Below are 9,072 nucleotides of genomic sequence, written 5' to 3'. Positions count from 1 at the left end.
GGGGGAGCGAGCAGCGAGCGAGGGCCGGCCAGAGTGGGGGGAGCGAGCGAGCGAGGGCCGGCCAGAGTGGGGGGAGCGAGCGAGCGAGGGGCCGGCCAGAGTGGGGGGGAGCGAGCGAGCGAGGGGCCGGCCAGAGTGGGGGGAGCGAGCGAGCGAGGGCCGGCCAGAGTGGGGGGAGCGAGCGAGCGAGGGCCGGCCAGAGTGGGGGGAGCGACGCGAGCGAGGGCCGGCCAGAGTGGGGGGAGCGAGCGAGCGAGGGCCGGCCAGAGTGGGGGGAGCGAAGCGAGCGAGGGCCGGCCAGAGTGGGGGGAGCGAGCGAGCGAGGGCCGGCCAGAGTGGGGGGAGCGAGCGAGCGAGGGCCGGCCAGAGTGGGGGGAGCGAGCGAGCGAGGGCCGGCCAGAGTGGGGGGAGCGAGCGAGCGAGGGCCGGCCAGAGTGGGGGGAGCGAGCGAGCGAGGGCCGGCCAGAGTGGGGGGAGCGAGCGAGCGAGGGCCGGCCAGAGTGGGGGGAGCGAGCGAGCGAGGGCCGGCCAGAGTGGGGGAGCGAGCGAGCGAGGCCGCCAGAGTGGGGGAGCGAGCGAGCGAGGCCGGCCAGAGTGGGGGGAGCGAGCGAGCGAGGGCCGGCCAGAGTGGGGGGAGCGAGCGAGCGAGGCCGGCCAAGTGGGGAGCGAGCGAGCGAGGGCCGGCCAGAGTGGGGGAGCGAGCGAGCGAGGGCCGGCCAGAGTGGGGGGAGCGAGCGAGCGAGGGCCGGCCAGAGTGGGGGGAGCGAGCGAGCGAGGGCCGGCCAGAGTGGGGGGAGCGAGCGAGCGAGGGCCGGCCAGAGTGGGGGGAGCGAGCGAGCGAGGGCAGGCCAGAGTGGGGGGAGCGAGCGAGCGAGGGCCGGCCAGAGTGGGGGGAGCGAGCGAGCGAGGGCGGCCAGAGTGGGGGGAGCGAGCGAGCGAGGGCCGGCCAGAGTGGGGGGAGCGAGCGAGCGAGGGCCGGCCAGAGTGGGGGAGCGAGCGAGCGAGGGCCGGCCAGAGTGGGGGGAGCGAGCGAGCGAGGGCCGGCCAGAGTGGGGGGGAGCGAGCGAGCGAGGGCCGGCCAGAGTGGGGGGAGCGAGCGAGCGAGGGCCGGCCAGAGTGGGGGGAGCGAGCGAGCGAGGGCCGGCCAGAGTGGGGGGAGCGAGCGAGCGAGGGCCGGCCAGAGTGGGGGAGCGAGCGAGCGAGGGCCGGCCAGAGTGGGGGGAGCGAGCGAGCGAGGGCCGGCCAGAGTGGGGGGAGCGAGCGAGCGAGGCCGGCCAGAGTGGGGGAGCGAGCGAGCGAGGGCCGGCCAGAGTGGGGGGAGCGAGCGAGCGAGGGCCGGGGGGGGAGCGAGCGAGCGAGGGCCGGCCAGAGTGGGGGGAGCGAGCGAGCGAGGGCCGGCCAGAGTGGGGGGAGCGAGCGAGCGAGGGCCGGCCAGAGTGGGGGGAGCGAGCGAGCGAGGGCCGGCCAGAGTGGGGGGGAGCGAGCGAGGGCGGGCGGGCGGAGCGAGCGAGGGCGGGCAGGCCAGAGTGGGGGGAGCGAGCGAGGGCGGGCAGGCCAGAGTGGGGGGAGCGAGCGAGGGCGGGCAGGCCAGAGTGGGGGGAGCGAGCGAGGGCGGGCGGGCCAGAGTGGGGGGAGCGAGCGAGGGCGGGCGGGCCAGAGTGGGGGGAGCGAGCGAGGGCGGGCCAGAGTGGGGGGAGCGAGCGAGGGCGGGCCAGAGTGGGGGGGAGCGAGCGAGGGCGGGCCAGAGTGGGGGGGGGAGAGCGAGGGCCGGGCCAGAGTGGGGGGGGAGAGCGAGGGCGGGCCAGAGTGGGGAGGGAGAGCGAGGGCGGGCCAGAGTGGGGAGGGAGAGCGAGGGCGGGCCAGAGTGGGGAGGGAGAGCGAGGCGGGCCAGAGTGGGGAGGGAGAGCGAGGGCGGGCCAGAGTGGGGAGGGAGAGCGAGGGCGGGCCAGAGTGGGGAAAGAGAGAGGGCAGAGTGGGAGAGCGAGAGAGGGCAGAGAGAACAGTAGAGCAGAAGTTAAAAAGGGAAACAAGGGTCAGACAAGGATTTAAAAGAGGTTCCTTACATTATTTTCTGCACTTGTTCGTGGCATTTTTAAAATTTCTGAACCCGGACCCCAATTTCTTTGGACGTCCACTGTACCTAACCTCTTTCCATTTAGAAAGTCCTTTGCTCTAAATCTTTTTTCGTTCAAAATGGATAACCTCACACTTGCTTACATTAAATTCCATCTGCCACAATTTTGCCCATTCACCTAATGTGTCAATATCTCTTGCAATTTTATATTCATCTAAGCCAGTGTTTTACAAATTTTTGTCCCAGGACCACTTTTACCAACTGGCTGACCGTGACCCACGACGGCCGACCTTCGTGACCCACCATTATTTCTTACCTGTGACAGGTGAGCCTGCTAGGTCCTCACAATCTCACTTGCTTTGTCATTCAATGTTACATTTCTGCTGAGGACTTCAGCTGACGATTTACGTTCTCGTTGCATCCTTTGAAAAAAATCAAGAGATTTGTCCTCGAACTCGCCATGCTTAGGCTTCAAATGCCTTTGAAGTTGAGAGTTTTAAATTTTCTCTTCCCAATATTTGCCTGCATATAACACACATGGGCTTTGCATTCTGATTTGCATTAGCACAATTAACAAAGCCACACTGCAAGAAATAATTTTTGTCCTGCTTTGTTCCCAATTTCAGTTTTCTCTTTGTTGGGTGTTCACCTGGAGCTCATACCATCATTGCTTTGTCCTGCTGTGGACTCTCCTGCGCAGCGCAGACCATCACTGCTTTGTCCTGCTGTGGATTCTCCAGAGCAGCTCTCCAGCAGATTTAGTTGTGAGATCGTGATCTGTGTGCCTCTGGCCCTCTCTTCCTGATTAAAAAATGATCCATTTTAAATTCTGCAGTCCTGGTGCTTGGTTTCTGGCAGCTGGGAAATACAGGAATCTCTACTCCATGACTTCGCGCCCAGAGCACGTGACATCAGTGTACGGGTTTGTTACCTGCTCTCTGCTGCAGCTTCTGGTGGAAAGATTCCATCGATTAAAACTTTTTTAAAAATCTTCTCCTTGGACAGCGCGCACGTCAGAAAGAGGCAGTCTGCCCCACTGGACTGCGGACCTGCGCACGGCTACATCCGGTTGAGGGGCATGCATGGGACAGCCAGATTTTTAAAAGCTTGTCTCCACCGTTGAGAACTTTTTCCCCCACAATCGGGAACATTGCGACCGATCACACTGCAACACTCCCAACATCCACCCGCGAACCACCAGCGGGACACGACCCCGAGTTTGAAAAGACTGATCTGGGCTGTCTATAATGCCACCTATGTATCATCAGCAAATTTGGATTCATGACTTTCTATGCCATCATCCAAGTCATTAATGAATAATTGAATCCCAAACATAGATCCCTGTGGTACACCACTAGTTACCTCCTGCCCATTAACCCCACTCTCTGTCGGCTGACACTCAAATGAATTCCTAACCCTGTCAATAATTTGCCCTCAATTCCATGGGCTTCCACCTTAGTTAACAGTCTCTTATATGGGACTTTATCAAATGCCCTCTGGAAGTCCATATAAATGGCATCCATAGACATTCCCTTTCCACTACCTCAGTTACCTCTTCAAAGAATTCAATAAGATTAGTCAGGCATGACCTTCCCTTCACAAATCCATGCTGGCTCTCCCTGATCAACCTAAATTTTGAGTTGTTCAGTTACCCCACCCCTGATTATAGACTCCAGCAATTTCTCCACCAGAGATGATAGGCTAACCTGTCTATAATTGCCTGGTTTCACCCTTCTTAAAAAGTGAAGTCATATGCAATACACCTGAATCTATGGAACTCTTAAAGATTATAGTTAGGGCATCTACAATGTGCTCCCCTACTTCCTTTAACACCCTTGGATGGAAGCCGTCTGGTCCTGGGGATTTTTCACTCTTTAGTTCCATTAATTTTCTAGTTACTGATGCTGTTCTTGCGTCAATTGTATTAAGCCCTTGTCCTCTATTGACAATTAATTTTTTGGGGACTTCTGGCAAGTTATCCTCCTTTTCAACTGTAAATACTGAGGCAAAGTAATTGTTCAACATGCCTGCGAGTTCCCCATTATCGCTGACAATATCTCCATTTTCAGCTTTTATTGGGCCTACATTACTCTTCTCCCGCTTTCCCTTTATATAACTATAACATTTCTCATTCATTTTGATGTGCCCTGCAAGTTTCCTTTCATAATCCCTTTTAGCTGCTTTGTGATGCAATGCTGGTCTTTGTATCTATCTCATTTGTCCAGATCGGAGCTAAGTTTTGCATTTTTGTAAGCCCTTTTAGTTTTATGTTGTCCCTAACCTCTTTAGTTGTCCATGGCTGTTTTTGTTGTGAAGTAGAGCTTTATCCTCTCGGGTATATACTTGCTCTGTATCTCATTAAATGTTTCTTTATATAGCCTCCACTGATTTCAGTAATTTGACCCATTGACATCTTCCCGGTTTACCGTGGACAGTCTCTGTCTCATCCGATTAAAGTCGCCCTTACCCAAGTCTAAAATTCTCATATCTGAGAGGGGTTCCATTTTATTGGGCACTGACCATCAACTCTGAGCTGCAAATGTATTCATGGCAGCTCGCAATGGGATCTACCAGCTCCCACATCATGCAGCTGAAGCACATGTCTGCCCAACCAGCTCTACTTAGTTCATCAATTTTTAAAAGATTTAGTGCAGATTCCCGACCAGCCAGTCAGGTCACAGCTTACTTTTGACGTAATTTTTATAGATTTATTTTTGTTTTCAGTTAAATCCTTAAGCAAAACCCATGGGTCCGTTCCAGCCCCACTCCCTGGTGACGAGGCTGTGAATCTCCGAGATAGTTTATTTACACTCACAGCTCTGATACTGCACCCCTCTGCGTCCGTTCCAGCCCCACTCTGCAGTGACTAGGCCGCAACTCCCCAAGGCAAGTTAGTTATGCTCACAACTCCGATACTCCGCCCCGTGTTCCACTCCAGCCCTGTTTCCTGGTGGGTGACTAGGCCGTGAATCCCTGAAGTTATATATATTTACAGCTCACCTGACTACTCCGTCACTATGAGTTCACTTCAGCTATGCTCCATGGTAATCCCAGAGGTCAATTATTTATATTCTCAGTTCCGATATTCCGCCCCTGCGGGCTCGCTCCAGTCGCGTTCCCTGGTGACCGATCCCCAAGGTAAATTGTTTATACTCACATCTCTTGATACTCCACCCCTCTAGGTCTGCTCCAGCCCCTCGCCCCTTGGTCACTAGGCTGCAAATCCCCAAGCTAAGTTATTTATACTTACAGCTCCAATACTCTGCCTTTCTGAGGCCACTCCAGCCCCATCCCCAGCGACTAGTCTATGAATCCCCCAAGGAAAATTATTTATACTCTCAGCTCTGATACTCTGCCCCTTTGGGTGGTTTCCAGTTCCCACCTCCAGTGACTCGGCCACAGCTTGCTCTCTGGTGACTAGGCTGCGAATCCCCAAGGCAAGTTATTTACACTCTCGACTCCGCTCCAGCCCCGCTGCCTGGTGACTAGGCCGCAAATCTCTGAAGTTATTTATACTTACAGCTCCGCTACACTGCCTCTCTGAGTTCGCTCCAGCCACGCTCCTCAGTGACTAGGCGTCGAACCCCCAAGGTAAGTTACCCTCTTGTTGACTGACCCCACCCCTCATTGACAGACCCCACCCACTTCGACGACTGTCCCCGCCCTTCGTTGACCCCGCCCCCCCCGTTGACTGACCCCGCCCCCCTGTTCAAAGAACAAAGAAATGTACAGCACAGGAACAGGCCCTTCGGCCCTCCAAGCCCGTGCCGACCATGCTGCCCGACTAAACTACAATCGTCTACACTTCCTGGGTCCGTATCCCTCTATTCCCATCCTATTCATATATTTGTCAAGATGCCCCTTAAATGTCACTATTGTCCCTGCTTCCACCACCTCCTCCGGTAGCGGGTTCCAGGCACCCACTACCCTCTGCGTAAAAAAGTTGCCTCGTACATCTACTCTAAACCTTGCACCTCTCACCTCAAACCTATGCCCCCTAGTAATTGACCCTGCCCCCCGTTGACTGACCCCGCCCCTCGTTGACTGACCCCGCCCCCGTTGACTGACCCCACCCCCGTTGACTGACCCCACCCCCGTTGACTGACCCCACCCCCCCGTTGACTGACCCCGCCCCCCATTGACTGACCCCGCCCCCCCATTGACTGACCCTGCCCTCCCGTTGACTGACCCCGCCCCCGTTGACTGACCCCGCCCCCGTTGACTGACCCCCGCCCCCGTTGACTGACCCCGCCCCCGTTGACTGACCCCGCCCCCGTTGACTGACCCCGCCCCCGTTGACTGACCCCGCCCTCCGTTGACTGACCCCGCCCCCGTTGACTGACCCCCGCCCCCCTTGATTGACACTGCCCCCCCTTGACTGACACTGCCCCCCCTTGACTGACCCCGCCCCCCTTGACTGACCCCGCCCCCCTTGACTGACCCCACCCCCCCTTGACTGACCCCGCCACCCCGTTGACTGACCCCGCCACCCCGTTGACTGACCCCGCCCCCCGTTGACTGACCCAGCCCCCGTTGACTGACCCAGCCCCCGTTGACGGACCCCGCCCCCTCATTGACTATCCCCGCCCCCACATTGACTGACCCCGCCCCCTCATTGACTATCCCCGCCCCCACATTGACTGACCCCGCCCCCTTGTTGACTGACCCCGCCCCTCATTGACCCCGCCCCCTCGTTGACCCCGCCCCCTCGTTGACCCCGCCCCCTCGTTGACCCCGCCCCCTCGTTGACCCCGCCCCCTCGTTGACCCCGCCCCCTCGTTGACTGACCCCGCCCCCTCGTTGACTGACCCCGCCCCCTCGTTGACTGACCCCACCCCCTCGTTGACTGACCCCGCCCCCTCGTTGACTGACCCCGCCCCCTCGTTGACTGACCCCCGCCCCCTCGTTGACTGACCCCGCCCCCTCGTTGACTGACCCCGCCCCCTCGTTGACTGACCCCGCCCCCTCGTTGACTGACCCCCGCCCCCTCGTTGACTGACCCCGCCCCCTCGTTGACTGACCCCGCCCCCTCGTTGACTGACCCTGCCCCCTCGTTGACTGACCCCGCCCCCTCGTTGACTGACCCCGCCCCCTCGTTGACTGACGCCGCCCCCTCGTTGACTGACGCCGCCCCCTCGTTGACTGACGCCGCCCCCTCGTTGACTGACGCCGCCCCTCGTTGACTGACGCCGCCCCCTCGTTGACTGACCCGCCCCCCCGTTGACTGACCCGCCCCCCCGTTGACTGACCCGCCCCCCCGTTGACTGACCCGCCCCCCCGTTGACTGACCGTGCCCCCCCGTTGACTGACCCCACCCCCCCGTTGACTGACCCCGCACCCCCGTTGACCGAACCCGCCCCCATTGACTGACCCCGCCCCCCGTTGACTGACCCCCCCGTTGACTGACCCCCCCGTTGACTGACCCCCCCGTTGACAGACCCACCCCCGCCCGTTGACTGACCCCCCCATTGACTGACCCCGCCCCCCGTTGACTGACCCAGCCCCCCCGTTGACTGACCCCGCCCCCCATTGACTGACCCCGCCCCCCATTGACTGACCCCGCCCCCCGTTGACTGACCCCGCCCCCCCGTTGACTGACCCCACCCCCCGTTGACTGACCCCGTCCCCCGTTGACTGACCCCGTCCCCCGTTGACTGACCCCGTCCCCGTTGACTGACCCCGCCCCCCGTTGACTGACCCCGCCCCCCGTTGACTGACCCCGCCCCCCGTTGACTGACCCCGCCCCCCGTTGACTGACCCCGCCCCCCGTTGACTGTCCCCGCCCCCGTTGATTGACCCGGCCCCCCGTTGATTGACCCCGCCCCCCGTTGACTGACCCCGCCCCCCGTTGACTGACCCCGCCCCCTATTGACTGACCCCGCCCCCCCCGTTGACTGACCCCGCACCCCGTTGACTGCATCCGCCCCCCGTTGACTGACCCCGCCACCCCCGTTGACTGACCCCGCCCCCATTGACTGACCCCGCCCCCGTTGACTGACCCCGCCCCCATTGACTGACCCCGCCCCCATTGACTGACCCCGCCCCCGTTGACTGACCCCACCCCCTTGACTGACCCAGCCCCCCCGTTGACTGACCCCGCCCCCCCATTGACTGACCCCGCCCCCCGTTGACTGACCCCGCCCCCCGTTGACTGACCCCGCCCCCCGTTGACTGACCCCGCCCCCCCATTGACTGACCCCGCCCCCCCATTGACTGACCCCGCCCCCCCATTGACTGACCCCGCCCCCCCATTGACTGACCCCGCCCCCCCATTGACCGACCCCGCCCCCCGTTGTCTGACTCGTCCCCCCCATTGACTGACCCCGGCCCCCCCGTTGACTGACCCCGGCCCCCCGTTGACTGACCCTGGCCCCCCCGTTGACTGACCCCGCCCCCCCCGTTGATTGACCCCCGCCCCCCCATTGACTGACCCCGCCCGCCCGTTGACTGACCCCGCCCCCATTGACTGACCGCGCCCCCCTCTTGACTGACCCCGCCCCCCTGTTGACTGACCCCACCCCCCCGTTGACTGACCCTGCCCCCTTTTTACTGACCCCGCCCCCTGTTGACTGACCCCCGCCCCCCTGTTGACTGACCCCGCCACCCCCGTTGACTGACCCCGCCACCCCGTTGACTGACCCCGCCACCCCGTTGACTGACCCCGCCACCCCGTTGACTGACCCCGCCACCCCCGTTGACTGACCCCGCCACCCCGTTGACTGACCCCGCCACCCCGTTGACTGACCCCGCCACCCCGTTGACTGACCCCGCCACCCCGTTGACTGACCCCGCCACCCCGTTGACTGACCCCGCCACCCCGTTGACTGACCCCGCCACCCCGTTGACTGACCCCGCCACCTGACCCCGCCACCCCGTTGACTGACCCCGCCACCCCGTTGACTGACCCCGCCACCCCGTTGACTGACCCCGCCACCCCGTTGACTGACCCCGCCACCCCGTTGACTGACCCCGCCACCCCGTTAACTGACCCCGCCACC

General features: G+C 61.5%; 1 long non-coding RNA gene across 1 annotated transcript; it reads left to right on the top strand.

Annotated features, from left to right (window-relative positions):
• Nucleotides 1-2,246: 2,246 nt before the first annotated feature.
• Nucleotides 2,247-2,901, top strand: LOC140406374 (uncharacterized). Its single transcript, XR_011939146.1, has 2 exons — nt 2,247-2,399; nt 2,701-2,901. It is a non-coding gene; the product is annotated as an uncharacterized lncRNA (long non-coding RNA).
• Nucleotides 2,902-9,072: the final 6,171 nt, after the last annotated feature.

The sequence above is a fragment of the Scyliorhinus torazame genome, unplaced genomic scaffold, assembly GCF_047496885.1.
Source record: "Scyliorhinus torazame isolate Kashiwa2021f unplaced genomic scaffold, sScyTor2.1 scaffold_514, whole genome shotgun sequence".
Lineage (NCBI taxonomy): Eukaryota > Metazoa > Chordata > Chondrichthyes > Carcharhiniformes > Scyliorhinidae > Scyliorhinus > Scyliorhinus torazame.
This window is presented reverse-complemented; position numbering and strand designations above follow the sequence as displayed.